This window comes from Monodon monoceros, unplaced genomic scaffold (assembly GCF_005190385.1).
Source record: "Monodon monoceros isolate NGI ecotype Baffin Bay Population unplaced genomic scaffold, NGI_Narwhal_1 Super_Scaffold_18, whole genome shotgun sequence".
Lineage (NCBI taxonomy): Eukaryota > Metazoa > Chordata > Mammalia > Artiodactyla > Monodontidae > Monodon > Monodon monoceros.
The window spans coordinates 35226878-35246790 of record NW_021703774.1 but is presented as its reverse complement, the minus strand read 5'-3'; the positions used below and the strand labels follow the sequence as shown (position 1 = coordinate 35246790).

Below are 19913 nucleotides of genomic sequence, written 5' to 3'. Positions count from 1 at the left end.
CGAAGCTGCACACACAATTTAGTCTTTAAATATTTTCTGTCTCTGGGGTCAACTGGATACAATAGATGCCCTGTATCTCTCAGGACACACCCCTCAGGGACACATTAGTTATAGAACAAAGGTGATTGACATTTTCTGAGTCCAGTGAATAGCCTCGTCCGCTCAATCCAACTTATAAGCCCCTCCTGCTTCAGGGATGCCTTTGGCCCAGAGGTGTCGCTTTCCTGCATCCTAAGGCTACATTCTTAACATATAAAATTACTTGAAACATAAACAGTGACAGATAACCATTAGAGGAGAGTCATTCTTTTACATTGTAAGAATAGAGCTGGGAATTGTCACTTTTGAGAGGTAAGAGAGAGACATATAGACAGAATACCAAGAGTCTCTCATTTGTCTCTTAACATTAAATCTAAATCATAAAACCACAGACAAGAGACTCTTACATTTGGAGCCTCTTTTGTTTTCCTTTCTTTGTAATAAGGGTATGGAGTGTGCAAAAAACATGCACTCAAAAAAAGGTATCATTTCACCACCCTTTGGTCTCCTCAACTGTAAAAATAAAAACTCCAACTGCCTGATCTCTAAGTCTGTAACTAGTGACTAATCTTGATTCAGTGAGATTTCATGGGGCAAACGGTTGGACAGTTTCCAATATGACACTTGCTTATGTGTGTATATATGAAGCTCTGCTCTTCCGCCTTCTTGGCTTTGAATTGAGAAATTTAGGAAGTTATCAAGTGCTACATGTTACAACACGGACAAACCTTGAAAACATAATACTAGTGAAAGAAGCCAGCCACAAAAAGCCACATACTGTTTGCTCCCATTTATATGAAATGTCCAGCATAGCAAATCCATAGAGACAAAGAACTGATAGGTGGTTCCCTAGGGCTGGAGAGGTCCAGGGGCAGGCAGAACGGAGGGTGATGCTAATGGATACAGGGTTTCTTTCGAGGGGTGAGGAAAATGTACTAAAATTGATTGTGGTCATGGTGGCACAACTCTGAATATTACTGAAAACCATTGACTTGTACACTTTACGTGGGTGAATTTTATGGTATGTGAATTTTATCTCAATAAAGCTGTTACTTAAAGAAAAATCATAGGAAGGCTGGGCCATAATTGGTGGCTACCCCATACCCCATACTCTCTGGTCACCACCACCCAAGAAGGCCTGGATGCCCCACCATGGATGATGCCGGTGGGTGGCATCTGTGGGGTCTGCTGTCCTTCTTGCTTTTTCTTCCTTCCCTTCTTCTCCCTGCTCTTCTGCTGCCTTGGTCTCCTGCTCTTGCCTATTCCTTCTGTTTCCCCTCTTCTTTTTCCTTCTCTCCCTACTGATCCCACCAGCCAATGGGCTTTCCTTGACCCCGGGAAACTGAAAGGGAGGGAACAAGAGATAACAGTGAAAATTAATCATAACTATAATAATAAATTATTTGTATGATGATAAAATATTACAGCTGTCCAGGACTTAATTTAATCTGCACAACATCCCCATTAAGGGGATAATTATCCACATTTTATAGGTGAAGAAACTAAGATTCAAGCAAGCAGAGTGACATACCCAAGCTTACCAAGGGACAAAACCAGAATTCAAATCCAGGCCGGTCTGGCCTCAGAGCCTAGTTCTCCAAAGCATGAGAAGACCTTAAATATGAGTCTGGGCTTGGTTATTTATTGATGAATTATAATAGAAGTCATTTGACGGGGTTCAAAACTGCAGTATCTACAATCTCATCTGTTGGTCTGATACTTACGGCCATTTATGGGTGATATCTATGTGGTGCTTCCATTCTTTATGGTTTTCATTAAGGCTCTAATCCTGTTTAGAAGTCTTTCATTTTTAACTCCTCTGTTTAATTTGGGACAGCCCTAATCCTTCTTCACTACAAGCTGGAGGGAGACAGATCCCGATGGCTCTTTTCTTCTCGCAGTTGCGTACAGCCGGGGGTGGGAGGGGGCGGCAAGCATGGTGTGTCATGAGTGTATGTGACGTGAATATGTGTGTGAGCATGTGATGGGAGTACGTGTGAAGTGTGTATGCTGTCAGTGTGTTGGTGTGGAATGTGAGTGGATGGTATAAATGTGTGTTTGTGTTCATGACTGTGTTTGCATGAGAGTATGCGTTTGTGGAGTGAGGGGGTATGTGTATGTCGGGGGCTATCATTCACTGTATCCTATTTTTTCAGAATCACACACATTCTTGAGTTGAGGCCTAACCATTGGTTTCCAAGGCACAGGGGCCGTTCTCCCCTCCCCCATCACGGCCTGCCAGGCTCTCTCCCCTTAGACAAGCTTGGAGTTGGAGGGGAGTCTTGAGTCCAGCCTGTCACTCATCAGGGACCTTGAACTCCTGCTTAGAGCTCCCCAGTAATGGAAATCTCCCTTCCTCCCCACTCAGTTGGTTTATAGAAAAATTCTTCCACTGGACTATTCTTTGTGAGGGAGGCCTAGAGTTGTTTTACTTTGTTTAATTCATATGTAAAAAGTCTACTCCCAAGGAACCAGGAAGAAAAGACATCTAAAAGCGACATCCTTTTTTGCGTCCTTTGCTCTCCCCAGGGTACACACCAAAGCTCATTCCCTCTGCTTTGGCTTGTGATGTTTTCCTGCCCAGGACACTATACTCTCCCCCTCCTCAAGTCCCACCTCCTCCATGGAGCCTTCTCTGCTCTTCAGCTCACACTTGACACCCACCTTCTCTGGACCCCCCCAAAGGGCTTATAAGAGGCACAATGCTTAGCACCTAAAAATATGCTGTCTCTGGGTCATCTGGGTAAAATTCTGGTTGACCCACACTACACATTTCAGCTACCTATTTCCCTAGAGAGTTTGGGCATCAGGGCCGCCAGATATGATGGTTCAGGTTGTGTACTGTACAAAGGCATCTGGCTGAGGGCCAAGTGAGGCTGAAACCAGGTTTTCACTCATCTTACCAAGCCATGCACCTAGAGGGGGCACCTTTCCCAAATTGCACAAAAGGACTCTTATTGGCTAGAGGTGGCCAGGGAGCCTCAGAGAGTTCAGTCCTGTTGTCTCAAGGCCCCCAGTAGCAGCCGGAGGAGTGCTTATTGAGGGACACAGGGAGTGCTGCCTTCCTTCCCCACTTCTCGGCAGATGAACCTGGCCCCCACAGCCCTCTTCAGAAGACCTTGACCCCTCTGAGTAATCCCACCACACTCCGGTCACCACTTAGCTCCACATGCCCTCATCTGACTCCGGCTTAATTTCCACTTCTCAGCATCTACCTTTTAGAGTCCTAAATCTTTTTTTCACATCTTTGTTAACGTCCTTCCAACTAGTTACCAAGCTTTAGGAGGGTGGGGAGCATACTTGCATTCCATTTGCTTTCGGCCACCCCTGTGACATCTATCCAAGGACTCGGTCCCACTGGGGGCCAAGTTAGTGTTGTTGACACACTGAGCCACCAGCTGAAGGAGCTGAGAAACCAAAGTTCTGTGTTCAGAGCCGTGAGTCAGGGCATCGACCCGTCTCCCAAAACACCAGCTCAGCCGGGCATCTCAGGGGACAGAACCCATCTACTCAGCCTCCCTCCCGCTCTGGTCCTAGTTACCTGCAAAAGGTTCCTAAGGATTAGAAAGTTCTGGAAAAACTCAGCCTTATCTCCTGGTTTCTGTCTAGGGTGACCCAAAGTACTGGACAGGAAAATGAAGAAGTGGCCCCAGCCCTTCACCAGATTAACCTTTAATTATCACTTAGTGAATCATCGATTAGGTTTCTGATGGGCAGTGGCTTGGCAAGGACTAAAGCTGTACCCCTTCAGATGCATGTTTGGTTTGGATGAGGGAAAGGCCCGCATGGAGGCAGAGCATCCCAGGAAATGGCCTTTAGCTGGGTCTATGGCATGGTTTGGTTGTGCCTCTGCAGAAAAATGTGTGAGGCGTGTCTAGCCTGCAACAGTGGGAAAAGTTGCCTTTTTTTCCTCAAGACCTCCAACCCCGGGTCCCTGGCTGACCCCCTCCACTTCCATCTCCACCTTTCAGCATTGGTACTCCCTCAGCCCACCCTCACACTCCAAAATAAAGCATTCAGGAAGTCACTAAATAGCAGTATTGATGCTCCATCCCCGCATGCCCTGAAACGATAATGCATCACCCGTGGTGCGTATCCAGACGGAGCCAGATTACGCTCAGGTGGTTAAAAGTCCAGGTCTAATTAGAGTTCCAGGGAATCAAGCCATTGTATTATTAATGATCCTCCTCCAATGTTCTGATTAAAATAGTAATTTTAATAAGCACAGCTCGATGCTAAGTGTTCACTGAGCACCTAATTACATCAGTTATAACTCCAAAATTATTTAAAATTCCCTTTTTCCACCAGACCCTGCATGCACCAAATAAAATAGAGACTCAGACAACTCGGTGATTACTCGCTGTAATTAATTTCTTAAGCACCTGTTTGTTTGTTTTTTTTAAAAAAGGAAAAGAATCTTTTGTCTCTGTTCCATCTCCCTACCTCCCCCTCCACTCCTTTGTATCTCCAGAGGCTCTGTGACATGGGTTACATTAGAGGCTGCCACTGAAGGAGGCCACGAACAGAAAGAAGTGAGGAAGGTAAAGATTTGAACAGTCCCTGCCACCACCCTTCAGGCAAGGGGCGGCTGCAAAGCTCCAATCTGCACTGACGGCTCAGACAGGGCTGGGCACCAGGGGCAGGGAGGCCGGAGCACCCAAAGGGCTTCTAACCAAGAGCCGGTTCCTCACCACATCCCTGTCTTCCTTAGACCAGCTTCGGATGCCTTATTTAACGATCGCACTTGCATCTCCAGGAGGGCAGAGGCAGACGGGTTGAGACCCTTCCCATTGTGGCTGTCCACAAATTCTTCTGACCCTTGAGCCACTTGAGTTAAAAAAGAGACCTCAAAAAAATAAATAAAATTCAAAAAAAAAAAAAAAAAGAGGCAGGCAGAGAAAAAAAAGAGACCTCACACCAGCTCACCCTGTTCAAGGACACCAGAATTTCAGAAAGAATGGTCTGCTGAGTCATCTGAGAGTTGAGCTGCAGAGTTTTCTTTAAAAAAAAATCATAAGTTATCCGTCTATCCCCGGAAATAACACCAATAATTCCCCAGCGTTTGTGCGATAAACTTGATCCTGAACAATGCACGTCTGTGGCTCTCACTTCACATGATCCTCGTGACGACGAATGAGTTAGGAACGGCAATTGTTAGCATTCTCACACCCAATCAGTATGCCGAGATAGAATCAAATCGCAGCTTTATTCTGTCTCCCACCATCGCTTTACTTACGTCTGGGGCAGGCTGCATAGCTCATCAGCTCACTCTTGGATAATAAAAAGTCCTTCACGTCTCAAGCACAGTCTCCATTCAGAAGCATAATGCCCAGTTCCAGACCAGAAGAAAAATTCTGGCCTTGATTGATGCCCAGATATTTCTCTCCCCGACCCCCAGCCTGGGCCGGCGCACACTCCCCACTTGCGGGGATGAGAGGTGGGGAGGCGAGTTTCTTCCCTTTCTGTCACTTACCTTCCCGCACTCGAGCTGTTGTTACCCCTTTAGAAGAGGAGGAGGGGAAGGGTCAGGGAGGTCCTTCTCTCTTGAACTGGAATTGTCTCAAGACAACCTCATGCTCTCCGAGCAGGCTGGCGTTTCTGACCTTTTCGGGGCTGAGTCCTCCCTGGGCCTGTGGACACCTCTCTGCCAAGCTGCTTTGGCTTCTGCTCCCATCAGGCAGGCAGTACTTCCTCTTATCCTGCCACTCTCCCCTCTGCCTCCATTAGCCAGCAGTTCCCTTCACTTGAAGATGCTCACACTAGTGACTTAGCCCCACCTCCAGGGGTCCTCTTGGACAAGTAGTAAAATACTGCCAGGCCAGCTCTCCTTCCTGAGGTGTCCACATCTAGATGTGATGCAAGGCAGCCCTTGCACATCCTCGGCCTGCCACCATCACCGGGGAGCTCAGTGACCTCCCGCGGTCCTGCCTTCACTCTGCCTCCTAAGAGCTCGCCACCTTACCCTCTGGATTTCCTGCCTCCTGGCTCTTCCCGTCCACTCTGACCCCTACAGTCCAGAGGATGCATCAAGCTTTCTAAGTGGTCCTACTGAAGGGTGGCTAGGTCACAGCATCCCAAGGTCCTCCTCCAGACATCTCACAAAATCCTTTCGTCATTCCTCCGACCCTTTCATTGCATTGATCTGGGTCAGGGGATATAGAATAAAGGGTAGAAGAATCATGAACTTGGATCTTAAGAATCTACTCTGAAATCTTGCATGACAGTCGGCCACCGTACTTTAGCAAGCTGCATTCATTATATCTCGGTGCCTTGGTGGATGCTTTAATTTTGACATCCGCTAATATTTACAGATGTGGAAAGTGAGGCTCAGAGAGGTTAAATGGCTTACCCAGCACAGCTGAGTACCTAGTGTGGCTGAGCCAAGTTCTTCTGACAGTAGCAGCCGTGTCCTTTCCGTGACACCATGCACCTCTGCTGGGTTAGAAACGTCGTCTATTTAAACAAACCACAAAAAGCCTTCACATCACCTAATGGATCCCAGCAGAATGCCAGCAGTCTCAGCCACACCTAGAGAGTCTTTGCATAGTTCTTAGTACATTTACTTAAGGAGCTTAAAATAAAACCTGCATCACTGAGTAAGTGTGATTAGCTTCTCAGCAGGTATTTATAGACATATTTTATGTAGGAAACTGGAGTTGGAACATACAGGGATATCCCACATGAAGAAATAAAAAGCAGAGCCCTGTGAATAACCTAAAAAGAGAGAGACCTCAGAAGAGCTTAAACAGTATGTTTGCGTCTTGCCAGTTGGGCAGGAGGTCAGAGTCTAAATTCAGAGAGAGGGGTCACAGAGGCTGATGGAAGAAGGCTGTGTGGGGCAGTCATTTGCACGTGTAGGGGAGGGAAGGACATTCTGATAGCAGGAATGCATGAGCAAAGAAAGTTAAGGAGGCAGGACCACGCTGAGCAGGAGAGGAGGCCAGCCTGCTAGGGGTGGGATTCATGCTGACAGAAGAGTCCAGAGTGGGAAGCTCAGCCTGGGTGGGGAGTAGAGGTTAAAAGACTGAAACAGTGGGCTGGGGTATTTGGATTATAAACTTCATCCAAGAAGCTTTTTTTTCGTGTTGTTTTTGAATTTTGTTTTTTGTAGGGGAAGGCATTAGTTTTTGATTGTTTTTTAGCTGAGGCCATCATTACAAAACACTGCCTCTGGGAAGCCTTCCTTGATTTGCCCTTCTTCTTTGCTCTTGTAATTTTACCACATCTCGGTCATAGTGCTGTTTTGTTATGATCTGGGGGTCCATCTGTCTTCCTGACAATACTATGAGTACTTCAGGATCAGGGCCATGTCTGTTCATCTTGGAACTTCATGCCTACACAGAATACATAGCCAGTCCCTAATGTATTAATAATAACTGACAGCTATATCTCAGGCACTGGGCTAAGTGTTTTCTAACCCAGGCCACCCATTATGCCTAAGAGGCAATTTAGTGAGGAGTTCTGTAGCCAGCCTGCCTAGGTTTGAATCCCAGCTCTACAACTTACTGGCTATATGACTATCAACAAATTCACTAAGACTCTCTGTGCCTCCGTTTCTTCCTCTTCTGCAGATAGCAAGTCTTATAGAAGTATGTGCTATAATTATCACCATTTTGCAAATCAACAAATGGGGCTCAGAGCTAAGTAACGTGCCAAAGGTCACGCAGCTAATAAGCAAAGGGGCTGGGATTTGGACCTAGACAGCTTGATTCTAGGGCCCATGCCCTCAACGACTACACCTTTTTGAAGAAAAGAAAAAATGAGGGTGTGCAGAACACATGTAGTGTGGAGAGAAGAAGAAGGAGACCAATGGGCCATCAGCCACCAGCCTGCTGTGAGGATGGGGGCCTGCAGCTGGGGCCAGTGGAGGGAGGCAGCAGGCATGCCATGGCAGGGACAGACCTAGGACACATCATGAGAGAAGAAATGCAAAACTTCTCCTCTTCCTCCTTTCTCTTCTGTTTCCACCACCCTGGCCCTCTGTGACTTACCCCCGAATCACTTTTCTGACCAGCCATCTCGTCCTGATACATGCCCATTCCTGGGCTTCTTCTTGTACCTTCTCATGTTCGTTCTCCGTTCATGCTTTTCTCTCCTCACAGAATGCCCTTCCTCCATTCCTGCCTCTCAAAATATCGCCAAGTTTTCAAGGCCTGCTACACAAGGTGACACCTTCCTGGTGCCTTCAGCCCGAAGTGATCATTCCCCGTTGAAACTCTTCTGTGACATCTTTCACTTTCTAGCTTCCCCACCAGAGGGGATGCTTCTGGAGGGCACTGGAGGGCCATGACTAACTCGGATTTGCTATACCACAGCACAGGACTTGATACCTGGTGTGTTGAATAAATGAGTAGACGAATGAAGGATGGATCCGTAGCCGGATGGACTAATGTATGAGTAAATGAATGAATAGAGAAATGAACAAATTATAAGTACCAAGTGTATTTCCACCACATGCAGGTCCACCCAGTTATAAAGCAAGTCTACATGAATGTAGATGCCTGAGGCCATGCCAATCAACCTGTACTGGCTAGTCCCCAGGGGGCAGAGCACTGTGGCTCTCTAGTCATCGCTGCCTCGGTGGAATGGTCTTTATTCAATTGGCCAGTCTCTACCAGTTCCCAAAGCAGCACCAAGGCCCGGGATTCAGCAAAGCATGGGACCCTCCCTGCCTCATACCACCTTGCCAAGGTTAAATGAACGAATGGCATGAATGAATAAGTGAGCTCTATACAGAAAGGAAATTTAAAAATTTTAATATAAGGGTAGGAGACTATTTTCCTTAGGCAGAGATTTAACTTACACTCATATCCTCCACCTCTCTCTCTGTCTCTTACACACATATGCACACTCGTCTACCCACCTATTAACATGTCCCAGGAAGCTGTGAATGACAAGAAACTGCTCTGTCCTTCCCTGGGGAGCTAGTCACTTAGCATACTAAGAAAAACCAGAGAGAGTATTTTCAGATTTGATGTGTCAGGGAGGACAAGATGGCCTCATCTCAGATGGTTAGAAAGGCAAGTTGAGAAATGATGGAGAAGATGCACGCCATGGGTCCACTGGAGACCAATATTCATAGCACGAGGGTCCAATGGCTTCCTATCTACTCAGAATTGTACGATAGCTTAGGCAGAGAGGGGGAGGCCCGTCTCAGATCCAGCGCCTGTGGGTAGAGCTTTCTTACGTGCACAGCTGTTGACAGGGGTAGACTGAAGAGGGGCCAGGGCACTTGAGCTTTTGACCAGATCCCATTCCAGCTTTCACCATCTGGTAGGATTTTGCTCTCCCTACATCAAGATGACTTGGGAACTTCAACCTGGGGTCCCTTCAATACCCCAGAATTCCACAGAAGGTATCAAGGATGGAAAATCAGCACACAAGGAGTCCCCAAGGCCTTACCAGCTCCCATCAATAACCCTGAGTGGCAACATCAGAGGCGGAAGTGCAGCTGGGCACTGGGAGGCAGGAACTGGAGCCTGGTGTGGAGACGATGCCAGGAACTCTGCTAAAGGGAACTCGTTAGGGCCCCCTTGAGGAGCAGTGGTGTCCTGAAGGCCCCACTTTCCCTCCTAGACGACTCCCTGAGTCCTCTTCTCAAACAACACTGAAGGTAGCCCCATCCCCTACCGAGGCAACAGCAAAGGTGTTCTTACCCCAGATCTCCGACCAGCCTCTTCTCGGGCCCTGGTGATTCCCTCCCCAAACATCACCTTTTAGAGCTTACATGCTTTAGAGCCGTACATGCTTCAAAGAGGATTTGGGATTAACCGGAGGGCCACACCCTCTTGTCTGGCTCTCCTGGTGACTGGAAGGCAGGGGAGCCAGAATTTGAAGGGGTGGGGCCCAGAAACCAGGACATATTAGGCAGATGCCAGCTCTCAGATAAATCAAGCTCCATGTGGTAAGGCTACCCTTGGGCTCTCTGCATCCAGGGGCCCCACTGGAAAAGTCTGGAGGAATAGAAGTGTGAATGAACGAATGGGAATGGACAGGTGAAGGGGCATCCCTGCTTCGTTACTCCATCCCTTTGCCATAATCACTTTTCCCCTCTGGGGCAGACAAGTTGATGTTGGCCCTGTAGGGAGCTTTGTGGGCCCTGGCTAAACCCAGGCATCTGGTTTCCAGGTGAGAGATCTGATTTAGCTATTTCAGAGACCCTGTATTTCCCAAATCCTCTCGTCCCCTATTTCCTACCCCACCTGCTTTCCCTAACTGAATAAATCCATGGTTGTCATGGAGACAACATAGTATCAGCCTCTCTGCTTCTTTGTAGAACCTTCCAAAAAACAGCACTAGAGAGGGCCCTTTCTGGCCCAGGAGTCCTGTCTGAGAAAGTATGGTATGGTATTTGGGATATCTGCTTTGCCCATTTGCTTTCTTCCCTCTTTGTAGTTCTTCCTTGCCCAAGTTCCACCTTCTTCCTTAGGAGACTAAGCTCAATTTGACTTTTTCCAGCCAAGGATCCTGAATTTCAGTGTTCTTCAGCCTCCAGTAGGGATTATGTCGTGAATAAAGACAACAGTTTGAGTGGCTGTGTAGACCTAATTCTCCCCATATGATAGATAGATCAGCAGTCTCAGCCCAAAGAGGCGAGGTAGCTTACTCAAGGTCAGCCTACACAGGAGTGCAGAGTCTGGGTGAGGGCCCTCTGCAGCTTCCTGTGCAAACACTGCCGCCTTCAGTGGGTCTGCACAGAGAGATTGAGCATGATAACTACCACTATTAAGCACCAACTGCATGCAAGGCTCTTTGTGTACAGATGTCACTTAAACCTCAAAAGTACCTGGTGAAGTTAATACCATTATTGTCAGCATTTCACAGAGGAGGAAACTGAGGTGCAAGAAGGACAATAAGGACCATTTATTAATGTCATACAGTCGATAATTATAGCAGCTGGATTTGAAACTGAGGACTGTCTCCTTCAAAGTCCAGCTTCTTTTTTTTTTTTTTTTTTTTTTCTGCGGTACGCGGGCCTCTCACTGTTGTGGCCTCTCCCGTTGCGGAGCACAGGCTCCGGACGTGCAGGCTCAGCGGCCATGGCTCACGGGCCCAGCCGCTCCGCGGCATGTGGGATCTTCCCGGACCGGGGCATGAACCCATGTCCCCTGCATCGGCAGGCGGACTCTCAACCACTACGCCACCAGGGAAGCCCAAAGTCCAGCTTCTTAACGAGGACAAAGTAAACATGGCCTCTACCAAAAGGGTACAGGAGGAGCCATCATTACCCAAGTGCTCATCAGTAGGATGAATTCCACTCTTTGGGGCCAGAAATTTCTTTCCCCATCATCCTTTCCCCTTTGACTCCTGCGTGACCTTCTGCTGGGTTTTATGAATGAGAAGGAAAAAATATCATTGAAAAGTTCAACCAATTTTGGCTCCCACTCAGAGTGATAGATAGCTTTAATTACTCCAAATTACTCAGCCACTCCACTCTTCTCCCCCAAGTCATTAAAAATAGATTTTCTCTTTGAACAGTCACTCTGCCCTAGGGTCTCCAGATAGAGGTTCTTAGGAGAAGGCCCCAGGGTCAGCTTTTGGTCAGAAGGTTGCATGTTGCTTTGGTTGCAATCACAGGCTCCAGAACCTCCAGCTGGTTTTCTGGGGGGGGGGGGGTGTTGGTGTCTCCTTCTTCTTAATAATATTGATCATGTGACTTTCACAGCCCCCAGGAGGGGCAGCGGGGCTGGGTTGGTGTTTACTTTATGAAGATTTAAGGTGATCTCACACATGACTATTGATTTTTAAAGAACTGGACCTAACCCTGGGAACAAACAATACTGAGTCCTTCGCATTAATTACTGGGAAGTTGATTCATAGGGAGAACTGAAGATGAAAATAGGAGCTCAGAGGTGCCCTGGTCCCTGATGAACAGGCAGGACAGGTGAGACGGGAATTGCTATCTCCATTTTAAAAATAAAGAAGGGAGGCTTGAAGAGGTTAAGCAGCTTGCCCAGGGCCTCGCAGCGAACAGCTAGCAAGACCAGGACAGGAGGCCCCTGCCACCTCCACTGCCCCCGCTCTGTGCCGACTGAGGGCCCTGACATTCCGAGCAGGCTCAGGATGGAGACTGTGGAACCCATTCAGAGTCATGTCCATTACTGTTATGGTCCTGGCAGGTTTCAAAAAAATCAAGCAGGGCATCCTCACCCCCACCAACCCATCTTCTCCCTCACTCTCTCACATCACCCCTTGTGTTGTCTGGCTCCAGATGCACCAGCTGAATCGCTGTCAGCAACCAGAGAAAAGTGAGAAAGAGGCAGGCAGTGGTCAGGAAGGAAGCGTAATTACAGCGCTGGGCCCTGACGTCCAGGAGAAAGCCAGGGGACCCTGACAGCCCACCCTTGGGGGCAGCCCCAGGAGAGGGGCCTTTCCTTACCGCTGCCTGTGCCTCTACCGCTCCACCTCAACCTGGGAGTCGGATGAACCTGGACTCCAGTTCTGCTTCCACCACCTACAAGGCATGCAACTTGGGCAGTTTGTTTAACCCAAGACTCAGTTTTCTAATAAGTGAGCTGGGCCTAATCCCTCGCCTGCAAGGCTGATGTAAGGATTAGGTGATGTGACACAGGGAAAGTGCCTGGCGTGCAGTAGGTGCAGGATAAATGGTTCCTGCTGCTTCATTCCCTTGGACAAGCTCAGTCAACTTCCCGGCTCAGAGGAAGGTGGTGCCAGGCAGGAGGCCTCAGTCCCCCTCACTTCTCCCCCTATCCCTGGGGAGCAGATCCAAGGAGGCGATCTCACTTCTGCCCCCAAGCACACCCAGCGGGGGAGAATTAGATTAAGATGCTGTTTCAGGCATCCAGTTGACAGTCAGCTCTTTGCCTGTAAAGGATAGGAGGCAGGAGGCAGGTATTATTCTGTGGAGTCTTGCTGACTCAAAGGGGCCATAGTGTGAGGCACGTCTAGAGCCAGGGGAGCCTGGCCTGTTCCTGAAGGGTCCACTTTGGCTTGGGTGCCTGAGAGAAACTGACCAGGGCTGGGGCCTTGGCCTGGCCTCCCTGACCATCTGCCCACGTTCCTCTCCCTGGGAGGACTGTGAACCCTGGCCCCAGCGGGTGTACAGGGAAGGCAGAACCCTAAGCTCTCAAACCTCCCAGTGCTGGTTGTACCTGTTCGCCACAGGGCTGACAAGACTTGGGGTAAGTGGTGAAGAGAGACTCCTCCCAGGGCTTCCTTGGTGGCGCAGTGGTTGAGAGTCCGCCTGCCGATGCAGGGGACACGGGTTTGTGCCCCGGTTCAGGAGGATCCCACGTGCTGCGGAGCGGCTGGGCCCGTGAGCCGTGGCCGCTGAGCCTGCGCGTCCGGAGCCTGTGCTCCGCAACGGGAGAGGCCACAACAGTGAGAGGCCCGTGTACCGCAAAATAAAAAAAAAGAGAGAGAGACTCCTCCCACCACCCATGGGAACAGGTAACAACTGCTGGGCGCTGGCCAGCTCCTAGGAGCAGTGGAGTCAGAGAAACCAAAGCCTCACCTGCCCTCTGGTTGCTTCCCGCCTCCTGAATCCTGCTCTGGCCCCAGCTCCATCTCCTGGAACTAACCCCTGAACCCCCTGTCCCTCCTTTCCTCAGAAAGATCCTTTATGACATGTCACCACCACGGGCCACGGAGGACGCGCTGCAGCTGGCCACCTCCACTCACTGTGAGACAGAGCCCAGGGTTAAGCCAGCCCTTTGGGTGCCTCTATTTCCTGGTGGAACAAATGGGTCCCTAACCTCCCTTCCTCCCCAGGGAGCTGTGCAGATCAAATGAGATAAGGGGTGTGAAAGCACTCAGAAAGTGCTAAAACCCTCTCTGGGCATCGGCATCTGTTGTGATTGTGCCGCGGAGCTCATCCCGCACACCAGCCCTGGTGGGGCTTCCCGTCAGTCTGCCCTCAGCTGTGAATGCAAATGAGCATCAGATTGCTTCTTGAAAACAGATCTGGTTTGGGAAAAAGAGGAGAAACTGGGTGTAAGACCCTACAAACTCCAAGGGGAGAGAGGCTGGGCTGGCAGGGAGGGACCACCAAGAGAAGATACAAAAGAAAGGAGAGAGGTGTGGGGAGCCAGTTGCGTTTCAGCTGCCATGCACTATGCTCCGGGCCCTGGGGACCAGGAGGCTGTAGCTCAGGCCAACTGCATGCTTCCACCCAGGCTGCGTCACTTCCCACCCCCTGCCACCTGGCTCTCAGCCACTGAGAAGGCCACTGTTTCTTTCCTTGTGTCAGGAGGCAGGGGACACATGTGGGGACAGGTGTACCATCTGGCAGGGGAGAGCAGATTCCAGAGAAGCAGGGGATTAAATGCTTTGTCCCCAAGGGGCCCTGCCAGCCTGGGGAACAGCTTTCCGTTATTCCTTCCCTCTCTCCCTCTCTCTCGTGCATGACTGCAAAGGAATCCTTCAGCTTCTAGAACAGAGTGCCCATGCCAAAGCTCCCTGAGGAGAACCTCCAAGCTCTGGCCTTTGAGCCACGACTGTCCCTTGATTATACCTCTATTGCGGCATCTATTCTCCTGTATTAAGATGATCCTGTTTCCTTTGTCCTCAGCCAAACCATGGGCCCCAGGGGGACAGAGAATGTCACCCGATGCCTAATGGAGAGCTTAACACAACATAAATGCTCTGTAAATACTGAAGGACCGCATGACACCCAGGTACAGCCCATGGTCAGAATCCTCTGTGTTGTTCTGCTTTCAACTCAGCTGCTTCTCCGATAGTTGCCCCCAGATTCTCAGAACCAAGGTGGCTCCTTCTAAGAGTCCACACAGGGTGGCAGAGATACAACCTTGATTCTCTTTCCCCAGGTTTACGCACCAAAGGGCTCCTCCCTCGGTCCACCACCGGGGGACTCTTCTCTGAAGAGTGATGGGTTTGCACCTGATGGTAGTGACTCTCCAGGCTGATAGTAACTACCAGGGCCACAGAGGCCTTCTGGGCCTCACCCTGGGTAGTCCAAGCCCTATGGGTGTGCCCTGTCCCTCAACATCTTCAGGAAGGAGGATGGTTCCAGCAGTTCCCTTGGTGATTCGTCCCCACAGCCAATGATAATCTGATATCACATCCCTTGCTGTGCAGGGCGCTGCACCCTGTGGGCTGACCAGTGTGCTTAAAGGGGAGGGAATTGGGTGGGGGAGAGAACCACTCCGAACTCTGCACCCCTGCTGAGCCCTTTCCCACGTACGTCAACCCCACAGACTGAGGCCAAGGGAGGCACTGGAGATGAGGGGCCTTGGGGTCAGAGGAGACAAGAACACAGTACGAGTCACCTTTCATGAAGAGTGTTTCTTCAGTAAATGACTTAATCGGACAGTTATATTCATTAGAGGTGTAATTACAAGACATAAGATCAAGAGGAGAAGAATGCCAAGCGTGCGGGGGGAATCCAGTGTGGAGCGGTCCCCTGGTCCTGGGGAGAAGGCGGTGGAGGCAGGTGGGAGAAGGGCATCCTCCATCGGAGGCGCCTCACCACCACGTTCCTCTGCCGACGCAGCCACCCTCAGATCCCAGCACTCGGACCAGAGGGGGTGGGGAGCCTCAGGCATAATTAAATCGCAATCATAATAAACAAACACTAATTAAAGTGTCACTGAGTGTCCCATTAAACTCTGAGTCAGCCCTGACAAAGCCGCCTGACACGGTAGACACTCTCCAGGAGAAGCTCCCTTGCCTTCTCCAGCTTCCCGGGACAATGCCCATCCCCTCCCCATCCTCCCCCACCCACCAGGTCCTAGAGCAAGTGCCCGCCTTCGCCTGGTGCAGAGTGAAGTGGCCCCTGACCCCAGAAGTTTGAACCTGGTCTTTCAGGGCCTCCATAGACTCAGAGATATTAGAACCAATTTCTCCCTGGCTATAAAGCAGTCCCCAGGCTAACCTCCATCTCTCCTCCTCCTGAGTCAGTCTAATTCCTTCCACTAGTTCCTTTCGTAGTCCCTAGGCAGAGTTTGATTCTATTTCTTTATGGCCCCAGGGCCTGACACTTAAAAAGATTTCCCAAGACATGAAGTCACATTTACCAGTGGTTCTCATAAGAATCACCTGGAGAGGGGCTTCCCTGGTGGCGCAGTGGTTGAGAATCTGCCTGCTAATTCAGGGGACATGGGTTCGAGCCCTGGTCTGGGAGGATCCCACATGCCACGGAGCAACTGGGCCCATGAGCCACAACTACTGAGCCTGTGCACGTCTGGAGCCTATGCTCCGCAGCAAGAGAGGCCGCGATAGTGAGAGGCCCGCGCACCGCGATGAAGAGTGGCCCCTGCTTGCCACAACTAGAAAAAGCCCTCGCACAGAAACAAAGACCCAATACAGCAAAAATTAACTAATAAATTAACTAATAAACTCCTACCCCCAACATTTTCTTTAAAAAGAAAAAAAAAATCACCTGGAGAGCTTGTTGGAACCATTTCTCAGGCCCCGCCCCATCCCAGAGGTTCTAACCCAGTGGACTCTGGATTTTTATGCCCCTTAAGCTCACAGGTAATGCCAAGGATGTTGGTTTGGAAACTCGGGCCACCTCTTCATGGAGGACATTCTTTTGGCCAAGGAGTGACAGGCTGGAGAGCTTACAGACGTCATGTATTCCAGCTCTGTGGCCTTCTCCGTCCTTCCCAAGTTAACCCAAAACTACCTTTCCAGATTTATACCCATCACTCTTCACCCTCATGCAACGTTTTCTGAAGAAACTCTGCTTTCCTGTGTTTGCTCATGTGGTTCTTTCCACCTGGGACGCTTTTCATCTGTATAAATATTATTCACCCTTGAAGACCCAGACCCAGGCCACATCCCTTACAAAGCCTTCTTGGGACTCCTATCTAGAGCAGTGCTCTCCCATGATGACAAAGTGCCGTCCACACAGCTACGCATGTAATTTTAACTTTTCCAGCAGCCATATTTTAAAGAGTAAGAAGAGACAGTGGAAATTAATAGTAGATCTTATTTAACTAAATATTTACTAAATTTTTATCTTTTCAACATGTGTCAATAAAAAGTTATTACTGTGCTATTTTACATTCTTGTTTTCCATGCTCAACCATCAACATCCGGTGTCCTTAGAGCACATCTCTAAGGACTAGAATTCGAACTAACCCCATTCCAGATGCTGGGGACCGCACGGGCCCATACATTGGACGGCGTAGACGTAGAAGTAGTATTTTCTTTGCTCTGAATTGCCTCAGCCCTCTTTTAATACCTCTCTTAGAACACACATCACTTTTCTTTTTTTTATTGCTAGCCTGTTTGCAACTTGAAGGTGATGGCTGTGTTTTAATGTTGCTGTTGATTTTATTCCCCTAAAGTGCCCAGCACTGGTCTTTCTGTAGGACATGATCTATGGATATGGGTTGATAAATGAATACAGAAACACATGATTATAGGAAAGACAGAGCACCCATGGAAACACCTGACTTTGAGGACCTCCCTCCAGTCCCTGTGACATTTCTTTCCTCTGGTTTGCATATGGCTATGAGGTCTTTGAGAAGAGAATAATTCAAATTTTAGGAACCGCCCCCCTTATAAGTTTCCTGTTTCACTTTGCTCTTCAACTCAGTGTATTTAAAAAAAAATTCCCACCAGGAGGGCCCAGGAAACAGGAAAAATAGTTGTGCTGTTGGTTTCACGTTTGGAGAAGAACAGGCTTCTCACTATCTCTGCGGCACTTGGCGTGAAAGTGGGCTTTGTTGCTGGAGACACTGCTCCCATTCAGGGCCCCCTTCCCCAGCTGCTGAGAGCTGGGCTGTGTTTTGACAGACGGGCCGAATGCAATGCAGACAGTTGTTTTAATTTCCAGCCAGATGCAGACATCACTCACACGGAGCCCGAAACCCAGGAAAGGGAGGCCGGGCACTGGGCTGCGGCTCTCAGCCCTCCGAGGGCGGGTTGGAGGGGGCTGGCGGAAGCCCCCCAGGTGGCTAGGGTCACAGATATCCTGAAGGGCCGAGAGTCCCAGGCCCGGGAGAGGCATGCTGGGAGAGCGTCTGGCAGGCACCTGCCGGAAAGGTGCTTCTGGTAGGAATCACAGGACGTGAGTCAGGGGTCAATGGTTGCTCCTTAAAGTGGGGTGCTATCAGTGGCTAGTGGCGTGGCTGGATCTTTGAACTGTCCAAGTCATTCAGGACAGAAATGAACAGTCTCAGGAAGGAGTTAGGCAAACTGTGGGAAATAGAATCCTATATGTCAGAGTTAGAAGGACTAGGGCAGCCTTCCTCTGGGGGCAGAAATTCCTTCCACAGCCTCCCGGACACATGTCACCTTGACTCTGCTTACACGTCCCACGGAAGGGAGTCCCTGCTGGAAGCCAGGTCTGTTGCACTGGTGGACAACCTTGACTTTCTTCTGTTGAGCTTTCCTGGAACTTTTCACCCATGAGTCTTATTGCAGCCACATTGCCCCCCTTCAAACAGTGGCAGATAGCTTCCACGGCCACCTTGACATTCAACTTCTTTGACCTAAATAAACATACAGGTCTATCAGCTGTACCTCAGATGCCACACCTGGGTCCCACCCCATCGTGACCACCCTCTGGAAAGTTTCTCTGGTTGAGCAACCCTCCTCTTAGAGCAGGTTGCAAAGACCTGAGCTGGGAACTCAGGTCATCTCCATCCTGACACCATGTCCATTAATGCAGCCCATGATCGAATTAGCCCCTTTAGCTATGACATCACCCTGTCAGGTCATATTGGACATAGAGTCAATTCAACCCTCGGACCTATTCCACATGAACTATTTCAAATCAGCTACTCCCCCAACTTCCATTTAGAATATCAATTTTTTCACTGAATTGCAAGATTTTATATTTATGCTTTCTGCATTTTGTATTTTTATTATTAAAGGGAAGTTAGGGATGCTTAAAGTTGATCACGTCACTCAGAGAAAAACTTTGTAATTCAGAATGTTAAGTGTTTATGATGTGGGGAGAATGAGCGGGTGTGGGGGGCACCCAACAGAGAGAAGGAAAGTTCCTGGGGCTGGTACCCAAGACCTTTCGTTGTCTGGCCCCTGGTTCCATGCCACCAGCCTCATCTCTCAGCCCGCCCATCCAGTATACACTCCACACTTGAGTTAGGCTGAACTTAGCCATGATTATATATATATATTTTTTTTTTTTTTTTTTTTTTTTGGCGGTACGCGGGCCTCTCACTGTTGTGGCCTCTCCCATTGTGGAGCACAGGCTCCGGACGGGCAGGATCAGTGTCCATGGCTCACGGGCCCAGCTGCTCCGCGGCATGTGGGATCTTCCTGGACCGGGGCACAAACGCGTGTCCCCTGCATCGGCAGGCGGACTCTCAACCACTGCGCCACCAGGGAAGCCCCATGATTACTTTTGTTCGTGATAATCTCTCAGCTAGGAATGCCCTTCCAGGCATCTGCATTGGGCCCACTGTTACCCTGGTTCACCCATACTCAGCTGGTCCCTTCCTCCAGACAGGCTGGCCCCTTCCTCCAGACAGGTTGTGCTGGACCGCCCTCCTTTAAGCTGCCAAGGCCCCCAGGGCACATGCCTATTGCCTGCAGTGGATGTTGAGCACAGTGTAGAGCAGGTCTCGGTTTGTAATTATCAATTCCTACTGGGCTGCGTGCTCTTCCGGGGGGCAGGATCTGTGTCCTGTTCGCTGCTGTTTCTCTATCACACAGCACCGGAGCCTCTCATAGTGACATCTGATAAACAGTTGCCGGGTGAGCAGTGTTAGACTCCATCCCGAGCCTCTCAGGAGCACGCTGTGAAGGCATCTCCATCAGATCCTTTGTCCCCCTGCTAGAGGCAGACCACTGTGCCGCTGGACCGCAGGCTGTGTTTCCACTTGGGTTCGCACATCCAGTAGGTGGGGGACCTCTCTGCCCTAACAAATGAGATTCCATTCCCAGCCCAGCAGCCTCCAGCCCCAGCCAGCAACAGATAC

The 19913-nt window shown here is 49.6% G+C and overlaps 1 protein-coding gene across 4 annotated transcripts in view; it reads left to right on the top strand.

The window, feature by feature from the left end:
• Window positions 1–19913, top strand: part of PLXNA2 (plexin A2) — a 216027-nt gene that overhangs the window by 116905 nt on the left and 79209 nt on the right. The window lies entirely within an intron of this gene.